The sequence below is a fragment of the Panthera leo genome, chromosome B1, assembly GCF_018350215.1.
Source record: "Panthera leo isolate Ple1 chromosome B1, P.leo_Ple1_pat1.1, whole genome shotgun sequence".
Lineage (NCBI taxonomy): Eukaryota > Metazoa > Chordata > Mammalia > Carnivora > Felidae > Panthera > Panthera leo.
The window spans coordinates 2,881,438-2,897,493 of record NC_056682.1 but is presented as its reverse complement, the minus strand read 5'-3'; the positions used below and the strand labels follow the sequence as shown (position 1 = coordinate 2,897,493).

The 16,056-nt window shown below is 41.7% G+C and overlaps 1 protein-coding gene across 1 annotated transcript in view; it reads left to right on the top strand.

Annotated features, from left to right (window-relative positions):
- CSMD1 (CUB and Sushi multiple domains 1) overlaps window positions 1-16,056 on the top strand; it is a 681,511-nt gene that overhangs the window by 549,241 nt on the left and 116,214 nt on the right.

The window sequence follows — 16,056 nt, the reverse complement described above, 5'->3', positions numbered from 1 at the left end:
TTTAATTGAAGGCTTTGAAGTCATGAAATTTTCATAGTTTTGTCTTATCGAGATTTATATTCATAACGAAATATATTGGTCTTTGAGAGCTAATTATGATTTATGAATGGAGCCTCATATTGGTTTCCTTTTTTCTGTTTTTTTTTTCATAGATATTAGACTTTCTGGTATTGCTCTGTGAGACAATAATGGATATTTATCACACTAAATATATGTGTCCTTGACCACAAGGAGTTAATCAGACACTTAGCTTGCATTACTGATGTTCTAGCTACTAAAATTCTTTGTAAATATAAGACACACACAAAGTTCTAACAGCTTCTTTCATTAGGAATGATGATTTGGTTCTTTAAAAGAGTACTTTTTCTTTCTTTCTTTCTTTCTTTCTTTCTTTCTTTCTTTCTTTTTATTTTTTAAAGAGTATTATTTTTTTCTTTCAAAAGAAGTGATTCTCATTTTCTTTAAATGCTCTGTTACTCTGTCTGTGACACAGATTCTATTGCCCAGAGTGTAGCCCCGGGGGGGCTATGTGTCATTAGCACAGGGGAAGAATGCACGTGGCGATAGTCGTGCCCGAACACCCAAAGCGGACAAGGAAGGGAGGGGTGGATCAGCATGGGCAGAAATTCCAGAATCAGGACCTCTAGAGTCTGAGTCACAAAGGAGAGCCCAGGTGGAAGCTGCCGTCAAAGTAAACAGCACTCAAAGGCACGGGGAGAGACCTTGGTGTGGTGAGAGGGACACGGGAGGGGCGACACCCGAGGCCTGGGCGGGTCCATCTTCCTGCTCTGTGAGGACTTCTGGAAACCCCTGTGCGGCTGGACACGTGGCTGCTCCAGCCACGAATGGCCGACAGGAAGAGGACAGTGTCTGCAGGCTGTTTTGCTGATACGCCGTGACCTCTCTCTCCGGCTTCCATTTCCTCCCTCAGCGGAACTGTTCGAGGCTGAATTAAATGACGCAGAAACAGGGCACCAGAGGCCAGATCCTTCGGGAATACGTGCTGTTTGGGCTGAGGGACCTGAGTGAAGGTGATCGTGCTGTGTGTTGCTTGCGTTGTGCAGAACCCAGACGCAATGATGCTGCGGTGCGGGCTGTTGGAATCCCACAATGCCCTTGGCGGTGGGAAATCAGATCGTCTTCCTTGAGATTTCTTCTGGGAGATCAAGGCCCCAAGTGATTGCATTCTCCAATCATAACATGTCTCCATGAAGTATCATCTTCCTCCCACAAATCCAGTTTTCTACACTTTTTATTAAGTCTTCTGTTAACCAGGCAGTCAGTATGATTGTGGTCTTTCTTCCTAAACTATGACTCCTAAACCCTGGAGGGCACTTAAGAATAATCTCCTGCACTTTACTTGTGTTAAAGTATTTGGAACTGAAACACATAAAAGGTAATGTGACTTCTCAATAATCATAAAAATGTTGACCCAGAATCCAGACCTTCTGCCCAAACTTCAGCGTTGGAATCAAATTGTTTTCTGCTGAAAGGACTTCTATTGTGAAAAGTCTTGCGGGCACCGGTTCTAGAGGTAATCTATATTTTTGGTATTTGATTTCATTTACTCTGGAAACATCTTTTATCTTTTAGTCATAGGTATCTAAAATTTGTACAAAATAGCACCTTAATTATAATAACATACAATATATGTCATCATATGTGAGGCTGTAATATTTAAAAATAAAAACCATGGTAGAAAGTAAGCTTTTTGAGGGGCACCTGGGTGGCTTGGTTGGTTAAGCATCCGACTCTTGGTTTTGGCTCAGGTCATGATCTCTCGGTTCATGGGTTCAAGCCCTGCATTGAGTATGGAGCCTACTTGGGATTCTCTCTGTCTCTCTCTCTCTCTGTCTGTCTCTCTCTCTCTCTCTCTCTCTCTCTCTCTGCCTGCCCTTACCCCGCTCACACTCATGCACCCTCTCTTTCAAAATAAATAAACTTTTTTTAAAAAAAGAAAGCTTTTTGAAAGACATTTAAATGATGCAGTACAATTACATAGCGTTTTTATCATTTAAAAATAAAATTAAATCTTTAAAATAAATAGTAGAAATGGTTTTACAGTTAAATGAAGGCCATTGAGAAAGGATGATAAAATCTTGAATAGAGTAAGCTTTGTAACATATATTGGCACTTTCTACCCTAAAGGTCGTTTACGCATGATTCAAGGGCCATTAGAGTTGATTTAGATGAATTTAATATGAGACATAAGTGTGTAATTGTTAACAGTATTTAAGAGGGGCCAATTTGATGTGTTCAGCATTAATTATTCCCTTTCCTTTTGTTGCTTATAGAATGTAAAACTTTCACATAATATAAACACTCACCTGACTTCATAGAAAGCCATGGGCTTGTTTTTCGTCTAGCCAGGTGGAGACTTTGTGGATTATTCCTCTCACATATTAAATCGTCTACTCTTTTCTGTGTTAGGCTAAGAGGAGTCTCCTATCCACCCATAAATATTGAGTATTTGTTTGTGCTCGGCTGTAAGGAAACAAAATGAATGTTTCCTCCCTTCAAGAGAATCACAGCCTAACCATGAAAAGAGATTGATAAATTATGGCAATTACCATCACATATATCATGACCTAAGTTACATATCGTTAATTAAACAGCATCCTCCTTCAGGTGCATATAGAAATCTTTTTAGATGGATGCCTCTAAAAAGTAGGATCAGAGAAAACTTACCAACAATTGTAACATCAAAAAGATTGTTTTAGGCTAAATTTGAAAATACTTGAAAAATAAAACACAAGATTATCCTACATTTATTGGGATTTTCCTTCAGTGGTAAAATACAAATACTAAGGGAAACCTATTTTCGACTTGGTTGTTGGTATTTTTATTTATTTATAATTTAAATTTACAGTGGGAAATATATTCTATTTAGAGAAATTTTCACGTTCAGTTTTATGATAATTGAGGATAATTTCAAGTTTTGTTGTTTTTTTTTTAAACAATATTTTGGTCCAAAGAGAGTTAATATAGTGGTGGATTATCGCCATCTAACAATGCTGAATTGTTGACAGTTCATCACTGTAGATCATGAAGTTAAAGACTGGGTGAGCTTTTTCTTTAAAATGCTCTGAATTCTATACAGGAAAACAGCTTGCACAACTAGCATAAAGGTACAAGTTTTTACCTCCAGAAACTACAGAACTTTCAAACACGCTCTTACAAATTGAAGTAGAGATATAGTCAAACTATATATGTTTACACCACGAGTATACAACTCGTGACATGTCTGTTTTCAGACAGACGCAGAGTGACGCTCGTCACGACTGTGTTTGTAGCTCAGGGTCATAGGTGGCAGGAGTAAAACCTGAGACAAGCGTTAAGGACTCTACACCCACTTCCAGTTCAACCCAAACGTGTCTCTGGATTAGGCACTGCACGTACCGAGGCACGTTCCCGACCCTTTAATCTCTGATGGTCCAGCGGGAGACACAGACTTGGGAGTCAGTAAGTACAGTTCAGTGTGGCATTCAGCGAGAGCAGACGTGCACTGAGTAGAAGTCGTAGCGAAGACCAGGGATATTTTTCCCGTCACTGGACACGCGGGTTGGAATTTGCAGGGAGTGAAGAAAACATGGAGCAGCAGGCAGGGCCCCGCGCGGAAGGCCCTGCCTGCAAGTTTACGTGGCTTTCACGGCCTCTCCTGCGGTCGATGCCAATGTATTGGAGAGCTGTGGGCTCTGATCACAAGGTACAGTCATACCTGCATTTTAGAAAGACGGGTGTGGTAGTTGCCTGGCGGCAGGTGGGACAGAGTCTTGTCTGGGATTCAGGGGGGCCTAGAAGTCTGCACTGTGTGCGGGGCAGTGGTCGAGTCCTTGGAAATACGGTGGAAACAGGTCTGTGAGGAAACAGGTAACTGTCTTCTTGGCAGAGCACGTCAAGGGTTGGGAAGAGGCGTCTGCGACGACCTGTATTTTGGTTTCCTTTGCTGGGAGTCTTGCGATATGGCTCACTGCATATGGGCCCCGGGAGGGAAGGAGGCTCACGGGGCCAGTTCTGATGCGCTGCCTGCCGGGTGGCTGTGGGAACGCTGTGCCCCAGTTCAGGCTGGCGCTCCAGGAAGACTGAGTCCTACCCTTATCAGCAAGGGTGCCGCAGTTGCATTCATTCAAGATATCGGGCACGTCATTGTTTGTTTTCCACGAGACAAGACACTACTCTGTAGGCTCCGGAGGGACCAAATCAAATGAATAAAATCATGACTAAAAAGTGCACGTGCTGCCGTAAGTTTCAAACTGAATTACCTCCACCACAGAACAAGCCCTATCCGAGACGTGGAACCGGGTGACACATTGCGTCACCAGCGGCTGTAAATCCTGTAGCCCACCCTATCAGAGGTCTTGGAGATAATTGGGAACTTAATTAGTGGTGCGAACGTTGAAGTATTTTAAGACTTCTACCAGATTCAGAGATCATCGTGGTTATTTTAATTATTCTTATTTGAAAATGGTGGACTCGGGGCTCCTGGGCGGCTCAGGCGGTTGAGCATCAGACCTCGGCTGCTTGCCTCATGACCTTGCAGTTCAGGAGTTTGAGCCCCGCGTCGGGCTCTGTGCCGACAGCTCGGAGCCTGGAGCCTGCTTCAGATCCTGGGTCTCCCTCTCTCTCTGCCCCTCCCCTGCTCGTGCTCTGTCTGCCTCTCAAAAACTAAAGATTTAAAAAAAAGTTTTCTCAGTGATTTGAACAGCACTCCTTGTAATCTTACAGAAGAAGAAACACAATTTATACCTTTCCTAACTTCATGATGGTATTGGTCTCTTTAATTTTTTTAATTGTCTACAATAATACTTTGACACGTTTACTAAAATATTTAACACTTGCGTTTTGATAAATAAGCAACATCAAAGCCTGGAGTGTTGAGGTCATTCCTTTCCAGGTCCCCAGCTGCTGACCCTGTAAACTATATCTGTGCTATGGTCCCCAGGGCACCCAGCCAAATGCTTTTGTCACCTATAGCATTTGGTAAATGTTTTGAATGTCCCAAGTCCATAAATCTATGACCTTATAAGACATGCATTCGAGAGTGATTTTTTTTCCCCCTTTAAAGATGACCTAATGCCGGAATCTGTTTTGTTTTCTCCTGTTTTCGCTGACTTTTTGCCAGTGGCATCTTAGACACACAGAATTTTCAGAGGAAAAAAAAACGTCCCTGATGTTGTGAGAGTCCTTATCACTCTAAACCTGTTGCCTGCAAGGTAAAGCGGGAATTTTAATATCTAGCTCTCAGGATTGTTGCGAGGGTTAAAGAAGTAACTTAGAATCAGTCTTCAACACTTGGGTCAGTGCTATCTTATTGTTAGGTCTGGAAGAGGGCGTGAGGGACCTTCTCCAGGCTTAGCCAGGATCCTGTGACTCACAAGAGATTGAGCCAAGGTCACAGCTCTGGACTGTCCTCTCCCAGAGCGAGGCCTCTTCCAAGATAACATAATGGCTTGTAATTAGCATTTAGAAAATTCTGGACAGGATTAAACAAATAGTGGGGATCACCTGTGAGTGAAAAAAAATGTGGGAGGCAAGATGTATTTATTGGTTTTCAGAGAACTTCAGGTTGTGTTTCTCCTGTTGCCTGACCTTTTAAATTATTTTTCTTAGAAAATCTGTATTGGTTCATATCCTCCGTGATAAAGTCAGGCATATCTTCTGTCCTTCAGGCTTCATTTCCTGCCTTAAAGCAAGAAACTCTGCCAAGCAGCTGTTTCCATTATCAATACACTGATCTCATTCATCTTGAAGGGAAGCCTGAATTAGAACTGAAATTTTCTGCATTATCTCAAAGGCCCAGGTAAACTGGTGCATCACAGGGAACCGCTTTCGAGTTTCCCCTGTTCGAGAGAGAGAACAGCTCCCAGCAGCCATTTTGTGTTTTCTTCGTTTACATAATATAAATTTTATGGTAATTCTTTTTGTTCGTTTCAAGTTTTTGTTTAAATTCAAGTTAGTTACCAGTGTAGTACTGGTTTCAGGAGGAGAATTCAGGGATCCATCACTTACCTACAACTCAGCCCAACAAGTGCCCTCCTCAGCCCCTCCCCCATCTGGCCCCTCCCCCGCCCACCTCCCCTCCAGCAACCCTCAGTTTGTTCTCTATCACTTAGTCTTTTGACTCTCTCTCTCTCTCTCTCTCTCTTTCTGTTTTTAAAGCTTGGGTTCTCAGGGTCTTTTGTAAGCTGCAGCTTTAGCTTGGGGTTGACATTGACTATCGTTTAATGCTCTGCTCGCGTTTTGCATGCAACGAAGAGTAGGAAATACGATCTTTCTCCCAAATTACACGATTAAGCTTCTGTTTGTGAAGTCAGAACTGGAAGATAGAGAAACCTAGATGCCTCGCAGAGTAGAACTGCCAGGAAGGCTGTATTTGCTCAGGTAAAGGTTACCTGTGGGGGACAAGCTGGGCGGATGAGGGAAACGGCTTGGGTAGATCTGTGAGTCCTGTAAGAGCTGCGTTTTGTCTTCCCAGCTCTTCTGTCTCTACGGATTGCAGTGCTCAGAGGGGACCCTTCCCAGCAACACACAGACTGAACCTTTGAGATGGGGTTGGAACCCATGTGTTTGACACAGAAATCTATGCTATTTCCATTCGATCCTGCATGTACCCTAAACATTACTGATGCCCTTTGAAAGGGCATCTTTCAGAAGGCAACTGTTCCTTTTTTAGTTTTCAAAAATAGCAACGTTATTGGGGCACGTAGGTAGCTCAGTCAGTTAGGTGTCCGACCTCGGCTCGGGTCATGATCTCACGGTTCGTGGGTTCGAGCCCCGTGTCAGGCTCTGCGCTGACAGCTCGGAGCCTGGAGCCTGCTTTGGATTCTTGGGTCTGCCTGTCTGCCCTTCTCCTGCTTGTGCTCTGTCTCTCTCTCAAAAATAAGCAAACATTAAAAAGTATAAAAATAGCAACATATCAAAAATTAGGAAGATATATTCAGTGTCCTGCCATAGAGCTTGAGTTATTTTGTAAATCTTAATAATTGTTTTTATGAGCATAAAACGCTCATAAGGTAATTATGACTCTTGGCTTGATTTTTACTCATGTGCCTATTTATTTGCTTCTATGAAATGGTCAAGCTCCTCTGTGTCATGATAATAAGGCAGTGTTTCTAGAAATTTAACGTAATGTGTTTTTTAAATTCCAAATTACCTATTATAATATATAAGAAAATACGGATATGTACGAATATAGGTTATAGTCACCATGCCAGATACAGTTGAAGTTATTAGGTTATGAATCCACATACTTCACACAGCCCAAATCTGCCAACCCCCCCCCCCGCATTTGCCCCGATCTCTTTATAAAGGATTTGAGTGATTGGACCTTGGCAATTTCAACCAGTCTCTGAAATTTAGATGTGGACCCACCTGTCCCCAGCCTTCACTGACCAATGGGAAGCTGAGGCAATCTGGCTTCACTGAGGTTTTGCTTCCTCATCTGTAAACGGGGATAAGAACACTCCCCGCCGCCTTATTTGAAGGAGTAGGTGAAAACTTTGACGTGAAATCTTTACCACAGAGCCAGGTACTGAGAGCCAGGTACCCGAGAAAAAAGGAACTCTCTTATACGATACAAACATATTTCCATCCACGAGTGTTTTCAGTAAGTACGTGTTGACTTGCTTTCTGGCAGAAACTTTACAAATGTCTATTTAAAGTCAATAATATTAGGGCATCTGGCTGGCTCAGTCAGTTAGGCATCCAACTCTTGATCTCAGCTCAGGTCTTGATCTCAGGGACATGAGTTCAAGCCCCACATGGGGCTCTGTGCTGGGCATGAAGCCCACTTACATTTTTTAAAGTAAATAAATAATAAAGTCAACAATATTTAAGTGACTAAGCTGGTAATACATTTCTCTTACTTTTCATGATGAGCAAAAAGAGGCACCAGCAAACTTTTTCTATACGGGGTCAGGTAATAATGTATTAGTCTTTGTGAGTCATTTGTTGTTTCTGTGACATACTCATTTTTTTTAAGTTTTTTCATTTATTTTGAGAAAGAGAGAGTGTGAGGGAGGGAGGGGCAGAGAGAGAGAGAGAGAGAGAGAGAGAGAGAGAGAGAGAGAATCCCAAGCAGGCTCGGTGCTAATAGCACAGAACCTGACATGGGGCTCCAGCCCACGAACCCCGATGAGATCGTGACCTGAGCTGAAATCAAGTCGGACACTCGACCAACTGTACCACCCGGGCGCCCCACATGCTCTTCATTTTTAAATTCTTCAAAATCCCTTTGGTTGAGCCATTTTTTATTGGTGAGCTCTACCAAAACACTGCAGGCTGGTGTTGACCCTCGGGTCATAGCCTGCTGACCTCCGACCTAGATGACGTGCCAGGATCAGACCGGAATGCAGGTTATAATTCATCCAATAGCAGTTCTCTTCTCTAGTTAGTAACCTGTATCTCAGATATGTTGTGGAAGACATCTACTTTCCTCTCTCGTGGTCAAAAACCCGGCGTGATTATGCACCAAATGAAAGAATGTGTTTTCTCTGTTCGTGCCTGGCACGAGTGTGAATCGCGGAGCTCGTGTTTTCTGTCTGTCTCTGGGACGTGTTAATCATAAAACCAGCAGTGAGTGCAAACATACATTTAGGGTAATTTTGTATCGTGGCAGTTGTTGTATGAAGCTCTTGACCTTCCTGGGCCAACAACTACAAAATCCACAAAGCAGTAATTTTTCCAAAGGGAATCCAGAGTCCTGTTGATAAGAGTGCCTCATAGAGGTCAGCCGTGTATCTTGCCTTCGAGGAAATTCCTGTGATGTAGTTTTTGTGCTTAACATTGGGAAATGATTCTGACATGAGATACTCAGAATATTTCCCCAAACAGCCAGATAGGACTGTGTGTGTTCCCTGCACCCCTGGAGCATCCAGAAGGGAGTGCCTGCACTGGCAGCCGAGAGGGAAGAGTCCATACGGAACTTTCTACTCGGGCATGCGGCACTTTGAAAAGCGATGGCTCCTAAATCAGTTCAAGGCAAAGAGGAGTAAAGATAGGAAAATGACCCATGTGCCACTTACGATACCGACTGACATTGAAAAGTAGGTTATGGTCTTGCATGAAAGAGCCACAGTGACAAGCTATACCTGCAAAATTGGCAGTTTGAAAATGGTGGGGAATTGTAAGTAACGTTTTCACTGCCACTCATGAGCTCCCGGAGGCAAGCCATTCTCTGGCTCCAGGGGGACTCAGGTGCCCCTACCCTGGGGTCCCGTAGCTCCCTTTGCGCATATGTCTCAGCACTTGCTACTTTGTTTTGTCCTTGTATGTCTGTCAGTTTCTTCCTGGATCAGTGGTTCTCAACTTCGAAAGGTCACAAGAGTGATCTGGAATTCTTGTTAGAGAAGGAGCCCCTAACTTCCGGCCTCTCTATTCTCTGGTCCCCTGACTCTGACAGAGCCCGTCCCACAGAGTCTGGAACATGTAGTTTTACAGCCATCCTAGGTGAACTTGGTGCAGGCGTCTAAGGAACGTATGTTAAAAATCTCTATCCTTGAAGACAGAGATATTGTCTTATATTGGAATGCCCAGCATTTTGCACAATCCCTGGACCGTAACTATCACTGGTAGAAATTTACAAATAAAGAAGTGTGGTTCCACCATCTCCTCAACTGCCTCCCTTAATGAGATGTCTGTCATAAGTGCTGTTGTTGGAAAGAAACACAGTTTGCAGTTAGGCTACTGGTGATGTTGTCTTCAACTTTCCAACGTGCAGTCACAAGGTTGTAGGAGTAGCTTCTACAAATCAGAGCACCCCATGCATGGTGTACGTGGCCCATAGTGCTCTGTGATTGGCTGTGTGGCACTAGGCAGTGGAAAGGCAGGGGGATCGTACTGTTACATGGCGTTATGGGCTGAATTGTACCCCTCACAAAAGGTACGTTGGAGTCCTAATGCCCACTAGCTTATGATGGGACTATATGCCCACTACTATATGATGGATCGAGGGTTTTTACAGAGGTCAACAAGTTAAAATGAGGTCATTGTGGTAGGCTCTTAATCCAATATGACTGTTGTCCTTTAAGAATAGAAAATCGGGACAGAGGGAACACCATGTGAAGAAGACAAGGTTGAAGATGGCCATGTACAAGCCAAGGGGAAGGGCCTGGAAGAGAGTCTTTCTCATGCCCGTCAGAAGGAACTAAGCCTCCCAACACCTTGATCTCCGCTCTCTGCCCTTCAGAGCCAGGAGATTGTGCATTTCTGTCGTCCCAGCCCCCAAGTTGTGCGGCACTCTGTTAGGGCGGCTGGAGAAAGCCAACAGGCCCGGCCACCTTTCCAGGCTATAAAATATTCCCTCTTCCTTCCTGATTCCACAGCTCCCCAGACGTTGGCTCCTCCAGCCCTCCAGGTCACTTCCTCCCTCTGTCCCTTTTCTTCTACTGTAAGAAAGAAATGGAAAGTAACAGCTCTTCAGCAAGCTGTGCCACCCAGTAATGATGTGGATTGAAACCGAAGAACCTCAGGGCTTCACTGAAAGTGGAGAGAAAAGGTCAGATTCTTGGCATCGTGTCTCCACCACATCTGCCTTTCCCCTCGCAGTCAAAACTAGGACGCTGGTAGAAGGAGACCCACAGATGACACATCTGACATTATTCCAAGAGATTTCCAATTTGGCCTGAGGGATTCTGGGCACACGTACATAAGTGCCCACCCCAGGAGCTGTGTTCTTCAAACGTTTTTGGCCACGGCAAAGAAAGTTTGGTGACCATTTTCTAGTCCGTGTTAATGCACTTTTCTTTAAAATAATACACTCTTGGCATAGGAATTTATCCTGTGATTGATTTTTTAATGTTTAAAAGCTCGTTCCTAGCTGTCCCTTTTTAGGCAGTTATAATTAACTGTCAAATCTCCATTGTTGATTTTAGTGCAGGGTGTTTGTTTTGTGGATTAGTTTGATATATTCTATGGTTCCATATTTCTAGTTGGGTCAAATTAGCGGAGAACGTTAGTAAAATTGGACCCTTCCATGGAAAAACTTAGAAACAAACCCTCTCACCTCTAATTCTAACAGCTTGGATTTGCAGGGACAGACTTCAGAAAAATTGATCATGGTTGTGCAGACCTAGACTGGAGGAGGATTGGTCTTCGATGCACCAGGAGTTTGACTCTGAAATTCGTTTATATTCTTGACTCTGTTACTAGGTATCATTGGTGATTCTCTTTAAAAAATAATTTATAAGAGCATTGGCTGTAGAAGGCGTCATCTTGAGGATAATTTATCACGCCAATTTGTAGTGGACCAGCTTACATATGGGCATTTCGTTTGCTGGAATAGTTACTTCCAAATGTCCCATGAAGGATGAAAATGGCGATCGAATTACAGGGAGACTGGGACCCAGGGTCTCGTGCATACGGTGCTTTAGTTTGAGTTAGATGCTGCCTCCATAGAAGGAAACACATGATGGCCAGTCGGAAATATAAGAAATAGCATATTTGCGATGAACCCCGTGCAGTGGGGTTCAGACGGAGTGTCCACGTTGAGGTTGTTACATGTCATCTGCATCTGTGCCCACGACGTCATTGACCAATGGTGGTGCACGTGGGCATTCACTTTCCAGGAGGCTGTGGCTGCTCAGACAGGGAGTGGGCACTGCTTTTTGTTTGTTTTATTTCTAACTTTGAATTCGTGGGAAATAATACCGCCTCCGATTGAGCATTGTTGCATATTGGTGTGCACATGGCTTGATCTTTTTTTTTCTTTTCCAAGAAATTTGCTAGAAATAGATTTTAATGATCTTCAAACAGGAGATTACATACACACACATATATTTGTCTGTATAGATCAGCACTGTTGATCATCAATGGGAATCACACCATGTTGGGTCATTATTTAGCTTCCACGATGTCAAACGGGGGATGTTCTATTATGAATCCTGAACATCTTGAAGAGACAATAAAGGTCTCTGTTTTTCTGTAAAAAGCCAGTAAGCATGATGTTAGGCAGCAAAGTGAGAGATTTTTCGAAGCCAATGGAATAAAAAAAAAGTGGGGAAGTAGTTTTCAAATTATGAAAAGCTGGAGACATTAGTGACATAGGCCATGAGATTTTCCTCCTGGATAGAACTATTGGGGAAAATTCTTTATATTGTTCATTATAGTGAAAAAGGCCATTGTGATGCGGTTGAAGGAACGTAAACTTGATATTGAGACATTTGGCACTAGGGGCTGGCTTGACTTTGGATAAGGTCTGACCCTTGGGTAAATCATTAACTATTTTTGGACATCAATTTCCCCACTTAACCTGAAGATCATAATATTGATACAAGTCCTTAGTCTGAGGATTCAGTGAGATGATTGAAGTAATTACAGTGCCTAAATCTATGGAACAAAGGAGAAAACTACATAAAAAGATATATAAACATCTGATTAAATATTAACTTTTAATATAAGATACCATAATTCTTAAATAGCATGTTTATTGCATATCTGGTGTATATTTATTGAATTAACATAATCTAATATATTATAATGTAATACTAGTTGAAGAATGTTGACTGACATTATTACATTAATATTAGTAAAGTGAGGTGAACTAATTCTCCTCATTATAGCAATATTATATAATGCAATCTATAATATTATATTGCTATAGTATATTGTATACGTATACATGACATATATAACTATAGTATATGTATGCATATGAAAGAGGATGTTTGAACTAATTTTAAAGTGATATATTGAGGTTAAAATTGTGATTCTCAATTTAGTCTTAAATATTTGTGTGAACTTATAAAAAAAAAAACTCATTCAGTGTCTCTGGGCCTCGATTTGTCACTTGGAACATAAGGATCACTCTAATGACCTACATCATCACTTTTAACCTGAAAGATCAATGAGCCCAAGAGAAAGCTCTGGTGGCCTATCATATGTGATTAGGCTCGGAACAGGGAGTCACTGAGGTCAAAAGATGGGATTTAGGGAGCACAGGGACTGAAGGAATTGGGCAATAATTTGGACAGACTTGTGGACAGACTTGCAGATGAGAGAAAGACAATCATAGCTTCCTTCTTATATGTGTTCGAGAAAGGGAAATACTGTTGCTGTGTGTCTTGTTTGCTGACTAACTACTCAAGGCTTGAGAACATCTCCTAGAGGACAGAGTTCATTCATTCCTTGGATGAATTTTACTGAGCTCTTTCTGTGTCAGGCACCAGACTTACCATTGGGCCCATGGTGAGCCAGAGACAAGAGATTGAAGGGGATGGGGTAAATTAGTCAACCTCTGAAAACCTTTGTGGATTTTTGTTGGTCTATACCTCTTTGTTAGTAACTAGTGACACCCTCAACTCATCCCAAATAGAATCTCCTACTGAGGCTGACAGCAGAAATTGAAGGTAATGATTTCACCTCAACTGTGTTGGTGACTGACTCTTCATCCCATGCATTTGTGATGCCAGAGGAATTTGGAGAAAATAAACTTAAATATGAATTTCTGATTGTGCAGTTCAGTTTTCTGTTCTCTCTGGAGCCTCCATTACCATGCAGTTATCTGAGTGGTAATATCTTCCTCTTTATCTGTGAAACCGATGTCAAAGGACTTTGCTGGAATTATGATCATCCATATGAAGTCTACAGAACTGTTTGACCGATATCACTGTGTCCTATTTTTGAAAAACCAATGATTACCGTTTTACTAAAGCTATTATATTCTTGGATATTTTTATTTCAACCTCTACAGAAATTAAGACAAAAGAACAGGAGAGAGACATGAGTGGTCAAGGATTACAGTGCCCCCAGAATGCACTTTATACATTTAGTTGATTCGTTTATACCCCACCTTCTTTCAGAATGACTTTGCACTGGCTGCTTAGGCTGTTCAATTCCCTATGGAAAAGTCAGCAATAACTGAATTTAAATTTTGCATTTGTCACTGATTGATTATATCTTCTTATGTGTCACCTCATTCTCCCTGTGAGCAAGGTTCAAATGAACCGCAAGTCTAGAGTGTCATGGAGTTGTTCATTTGAATATATTCAAATTCCAATTTTTAATTAATGGCTAGGTGCTAAATATTAGGATGCTTCGTTTCATTACCCGTCATAGTTGTGTCGTTCATGAAAAGGTAAAGCACCAAGAATTGTACGGGAGAGCTATAACCAGAAGCCCTTGGAAAAAAGAGGCAGTTTTCTACAATCCAATGCATCTTGGCATCACCTATGGGCAGTTTCAGTAATCAGCCTTCAAGAATATGGTTAGAAAGTCTGCACAGTGTTATTAAATTTTAATTTAAATTGCTGATTAGTAATTTGCCAATGTTCCCACAGTTCATATAGTGTTAGGAGAAACAATTTGGCTAGGTAGCGACGATACCCTCTAAACCCATAGAAGCTATAATCTTCATGCATTTTCCTTTAGGAGGGACCTTCAGACTCAAATTTTATTATATCTACTGCTTTCCTACTATTACCAAGGAATCTGGCTTCTCAGCTTTATTGATATTCGTGATTGTTGATGAGTTTTAGCTAACTCCTACCTATTTTTCCTTTCCTATTTTGAGAAAACCCTTATGGGATGTTTTGTAGGCTGGCTCTCTGTATGTCAGTCTTTTGTCTCTTTATCACTTATATCCATGTATCTATGTGTCTATATTTTCTTTTTGGTTTTTTTTCCATGAAATGTTACACACATTATATGCTTGGTTTATGAACTGGGAATTCTAGATCTTTTACCTCTTTAGATGTGCTAGGGAAATTCTTCTGGCCTTCACCACATTGAGTTGTTTACTTTCCCATTAAGTAAAAGGTTAGCATAAGTCAGTGGAGAAAAAAAGCATGAGAAGACACTTATAGTAATGTTTTGTAGCATGGGTACAATAGAGTTGTGTGTTTCAGGTTTTGTTCTCTCACTTTTGCCCTTCTACATGCATATATCCTGGGCATAAAAGAAAGAAAAGAAGGCAAGAAGAAAAGTTTTCTGGTCCTTGATTCTGAGATGAAGTCCCTAATTTGTCATTAGTTCCCACTGTATTGAGAGTTTGAGTTAGCAGTTCCTTAAATTCATGTTGGGTATTTCTAAGAAATTGTACTTACGTTTTCTTTTTTTTTTTTTTTAAGTTTATTTTTTTAAGACATAGAATGTGAGCAGGGGAGGTGCAGAGAGAGATGGAGGGGTAGAGAATTCTAAGAAGTTCCACACTGTTACCACAGAACCCGACGTGGGGCTTGAACTCACGACTGGTGAGATCATGACCTGAGCCGAAATCAAGAGTCAGACGCTTAACCGATGGAGCCACCCAGGCGCCCCTGTACTTAGGTTTTCGGAAAGAACCAGTCGGGCTTCTCCTGCGGAAACATGGGATGGTTTTGAATTTCCAACTGTGGGAAATCAAGGGTGACATTTGCTCTGAGCACTGACACTCCTAACAGCCTTCCCTACTTATATCCTGTGTATATTTCTTCTTCATTTTCTGTGGTTTTGATTTTTAAAAAATAAAACATAGCCAAAATTTTAGGTCAGCAGTTTTTATTTATTTTATTTTATTTTAGTTTAGTTTAGTTTAGTTTAGTTTTTAAGTTTACACCCAAGTTAGTTAGCATGTAGTGCAACAGTGATTTCAGGAGTAGATTCCTTAGTGCCCCTGACCCATTTAGACCCTCCTTCCTCCCATAACCCCTCCAGTAACTCTTTGTTCTCCATATTTAAGAGTCTATTATGTTTTGTCCCCCTCCCTGTTTTTATATTATTTTTGCTTCCCTTCCCTTATGTTCATCTCTTTTGTATCTTAAATTCCTTACATGAGCGAGGTCATGATATTTGTCTTTCTCTGACTAATTTTGCTTAGCATAATACCCTCTAGTTCCATCCATGTAGTTGCAAATGACAAGATTTCATTCTTTTTGATTGCCGGGTAATACTCCATTGTATATATCTACCACATCTTCTTTATCCATTCATCCATCAGTGGATATCTGGGCTCTTTCCATACTTTGGCTATTGTTGATAGCGCTGCTATAAACATGGGGGTGCACGTGTCCCTTCGAAACAGCACACCTGTATCCCGTGGATAAATGCCTAGTAGTGCAATTGCTGGGTCGTAGGGTAGTTCTA